Source organism: Rhinopithecus bieti, unplaced genomic scaffold, assembly GCF_001698545.2.
Source record: "Rhinopithecus bieti isolate Rb0 unplaced genomic scaffold, ASM169854v2 scaffold_4544, whole genome shotgun sequence".
Lineage (NCBI taxonomy): Eukaryota > Metazoa > Chordata > Mammalia > Primates > Cercopithecidae > Rhinopithecus > Rhinopithecus bieti.
This window is the reverse complement of record NW_016804383.1, coordinates 201,245-205,970: the sequence shown is the minus strand read 5'-3', so window position 1 is coordinate 205,970 and position 4,726 is coordinate 201,245.

The window sequence follows — 4,726 nt, the reverse complement described above, 5'->3', positions numbered from 1 at the left end:
AAAAAAAAAGAAAAAATACAAAAATTAGCCGGGCGTGGTGGCACATGCCTGTAATCCCAGCTACTCAAGAGGCTGAGGCAGGAGAATCGCTTGAACCCAAGAGGTGGAAGTTGCAGTGAGCCGAGATCATATCACTGCACCCCAGCCTGGGCGACAGAACGAGACTCTGTCCCCCCGCCAAAAAAAATTAGCCCAGCGAGGTGGCGGGCACCTGTAATCCCGGTACTCGGGAGGCTGAGGTGGGAGGATCACTTGAACCCAGGAGGTACAGTGAGTCGTGATCATGCCACTGCACTCCTGCTGGGCAACAGAGCAAGACCCTATCTCAAACAAACGAACAAAAAAAGTACTTATTATATTGGGAGTCATAGTTTGGGGTGACATCTTTTGATTTTCTTTGTAGAAATATCAGTGAGTTCCCTATTATTCTGTCCTCGATAGAGAAGATTCGTTAATGCCGTCTAGGGACATGGTCAGCCAATTTGGGGAAGGAATGAGAATGGAAAGTCATTCGGACTCTTCTTTGGTAGGTACCCAAGCAAGCCGCTCCTCAGGCATTTTCCCCACAACTAGAAATCCAGAGGCTTTGGATCTTGAGAAGAAACATGAAGGAAAGATGCCAGGAAGTACAGTCTGGTCTGCTGATAAATAAGTGCAGCTAGGCCCAGGGCCCTGGCACCTTCTCCCAGGGCGAGGTTGACTCATTCACTCGAACAACTTTATTTGCAGACGAGAAAGCAAAGAGGGAAAAGGAGCTGTAACTTACCACACACCTCATCCAAAAATTGCATTTACTACCAGAAAGAAAGTCTGATTTTACCTGAAGCCGAATCTTCTATTCTAGGTGGGGGGTCTGGATTCTGTTGAGAGAGGAGCCACCTTTCCTTTACTCAGTTATCATCCTACGATGGGTCTTTTTTTTTGAGACAGGGTCTCACTTTGTTGCCCAGGCTGGAGTGCAGTCGTCCCATCAATGCTCACTGCAACCACTTGACAGCCTCCTGGGTCTCAAGTGATCCTCCGAGCTCAGTCTCTCCAGTACCTGGGACTACAGGCCTGTGCCACCACATCCGGAGAATTTTTTGTATTTTTTGTAGAAACAGGGTCTGGCCTTGTTGCCTAGGCTGGTCTGTAACTCCTGGGCTCAAGTGTCCTCCTGTGTCAGCCTCCCAAAGTGTTGGGATTATAGGCAGGAGCCACTGCGCCTGGCCTAGAATGAGTGTTGTCTGCATTACTTATAGATGGGATTCAAAACCTAGCTCCGGTTCACAGTTTCATCCGAGCAGCAGGGCTACATTTCAAACTGCAAAATGTACAGTTTTATTTTGTTTTAATTACTTTTCTTTTGTATGCTTTTTTTTTCCCCCTTACCAAGTGATCAATGGAGGAAGTGTTTCACAGTAGACATGGGAAACTGGCCAGATCAACTGCTGTCACCTTCTAAGTGAGTGACCCAGTTTATGTTTTAGAAAAACATGTTGAGAAAAACAGCTGGAGGGAGAGGTGGGTTAATCATTGTTCGCTAGTGCAAAGGGCTGGCTTCTCTCTGGCACAGTGAGAAAGTTCAGCTTCAGGACCTTGAACTGTGCATCTGTTGACCAGGTAGGGGAAGCATGGAGCGTGTCTCAGGATGGGTTGCACATTTTGTCCACAGAAGAAAACCTGAAGGCATTTGCTGCATTGTAAACAGTTCAGAACTCCCCACTAGACACCTTCCTCCTGCCATCCCATGGCCTGCCTTCTTCCAAAATCAAATGAGTCACCAGAACCTTCATGGGAAGCACGAACTGCCCTTCCTCTTCTTCACCTCCCTCTTCCTTAGTCCCCTTCCCCAAAAGAAGCTGTTGTTCCCTCCAGGAAGTAACCTGTTTCCATGAACATTTAACTAGTTCCCTCACAAACAGATGACAGACTTTTCTGTTTTGTTGTTGTGGTTTGTTTGTTTGTTTCTTTGGTTTTGAGACAGAGTCTTGCTCTGTTGCCCAGGCTGGAGTGCAGTGGCATGATCTCAGCTCAGTGCAACCTCTGCCTCCCAGGCTCAAGCAATTCTCCTGCCTCAGCCTCCCAAGTAACTGAAATTACAGGCGCATGTCACCACGCCCGGCTGATTTTTTGTATTTTTAGTAGAGACGGAGTTTCACCATGTTGGCTAGGCTGGTCTCAAACTTCTGACCTCAAGTGATCCACCCGCCTCAGCCTCCCAAAGTGCTGGGATTACAGGGCTTGAGCCACCGCGCCCAACCTCTTCTCCCATTCTTAATCAACCCTTTGCAGTGCCAAACCACCTTTGCAGTCAGAAAACATTTTTGCTGTCAAATTTCATCCATCCTGCCAGGAGTTAAACTTTGTTGATGGTGCACTACAGAGGCAGAGGCAAGGGAAGCAAACCTGCAAAAGTGCGGTCAGGACTATTTTTAAAAGGCTCCCCTTGGTCCCGGTCTGTATGCCAGAGGCAAAGAAGGGCTATTTGAGGAGAGAAGGGAAGTGTGACTTGAGCTAAGCCCAAACCGCTGTCCCTCCTTGCTTCAACTCAAGGATTCTTTGGAAGAACTGAGACAGACTAAAGAAGGAGGGAAAGAAACCAAGTCATCAATTTCCCAGCTGTTGCTCAGCCTGGTTGTGGATGGGAGAGAGGTGGGGGTTGGTGGGTAGAAGGTGGGCAGGGGGCAGAAGGTGCTTCTTCCTTCTCCTTAGGAGACTCTCAGAAACACTCCCAAGCCTCCAGCAGGCAGCCCAGGAAACCGTAACCCCGCCATGGGCATCACTGGTTTTTAAAAATAAAATAAATAAAATTAAAGAGCTGTGCAACCTTGGCCAAGTCACTGGAGTCTCTGGGTTTTGCTTTTGTCAACTGTAAAATGAGACCCAGGGACCCTCACCCTCCTTTCAGCTTTGATATTCTGAGCAGTGGCAGTCCTTTGAACGTAACTCCAATGAAGTGGTGCCTGGCTTTGAATTATCTAACAGAAGTAAATGATTAATGATTGTCAGAAGAAAAAAATAAACGTGGTCATATTTTAAAAATTAATTTTTTTTTTTGAGAGAGAGAGGGTCTCACTCTATTGCCCAGGCTTGAGTGCCATGGTGCGATCTCTGCTTGCTGCAACTTCCGACTCCTGGGTTCAAGCAACTCTCCTGCTTCAGCCTCCCGAGTAGTTAGGATTACAGGCACACGCCACCATGCCCGGCTAACTTTTTGCATTTTTAGTAGAGGTGGGGTTTAACCACGTTGCCCGGGTTGTTCTCGAACTCCTGAGCTCAGATGATCCATCTACTTCGGCCTCCCAAAGTGCTGGGATTACAGGTGTGAGTCACCATGCCTAGCCTTTTTCTTTTTTTTTTTTTTTTTGAGATAGGGTCTCACTCTGTTGCCCAGGCTGGAGTGCAGGGGCATGATCTTGGCTCACCGGAACCTCCTCCTTCTGGGTTCAAGCGATTCTTGTGCCTCAGCCACTCGAGTAGCTGGGACTACAGGCGCATGCCACCATGGCCCGACTAATTTTTTTTTTTTTTTTTTTTTTTAGTAGAGGTGGGGTTTCACCATATTGGCCAAGCTGGTCTCGAACTCCCGACCTCAGGTGATCTACCTGCCTCGGCCCCCCAAAGTTCTGGGATTATAGGAGTGAGCCTAAATTATTTTCAAAAGTAGTATACACTCACATTATTAAAAAGATTCAGAGTTCAAAAGAGTATTCCGTGAAGCTAGTCTTCCCCCTACTCCTGAATACCTTCTAAACACCAGGGCAGCCAGAACCCAGCCTGACCTTAGGGGCACCATGAGTCAGAGAAGCCCCCACAATTCTCTAGTGAAAGCTCCCTACACAGAACCTGTCGCAGTCCAGATTGGAGTCATCCCTTCTACCCACTTTCATTCCCACATTTTCTTGCCCCCTGGCTCTGGCCATGCAGTCCTTTAATCAACTCTTTCTTTAAAAGCAGAGGAAATTCCATCCCAACCAAAATGCCAGTGTTGTACAGTCAGTTATTAGTTCTTCCCTCTTCCAGAGCCAGCTGGGAAAGATAATTAGGAAATTAGTAGTCTTGGACCCTTTAACCCACACCTTACCCCCTCTAAGAGTTCTCAAATAAGGACCTTGACTCAGAGAAGGGAAGAGGTGAGGCCCAGAATTGTCATGAAAATAAACAGTGAGGCTCCTAGGTCCCCAGGCCTGGGGGTGGCTATAGAGCTATTCTGAGCTGTGAAAACACAGCAGTGCTCTACTAGCAAGTAAACAGCCGCCTGTCCCGCCAGCGCCTGTCTGCCTGGCAGTGCCTGATCTTTAGCCAGCAGGCCAGAGAGACAGGGAGAGCAGCAGGGAAGAGTCTAGCGTGCCTCTCTTCTTTAGGGTGGAAAGGAACAGCAGTGTTTATTTTTAACATTTCATTCACTCCAGTGGTTGTGAAGTGGAAAGAGAGGCTAGCACCAGGGTCATGTAAGTCCAGGTGTTCTCTCCACCTTGAATCCCAGAGAGCAGGATGCCTGTTGCTCCCTCCTCAATGCCTGGGGACTTCAGTGATCGCTTCGGCAGCACATATACTAAAATTGCAATGGTGCAGGGAAGATGAGCGTGGGCCCTACACAAGGATGACATGGAAATTCGTGAAGCATTCCATACAAAAAAAATTAAATTAAAAATAAATATGAAAAATAAAGCTTGGACCAGCCTGGGTTACATGGCAAAACCCCATCTCTACCAAAAAAAAAAAAAAAAAAAAAAAAAAAAAA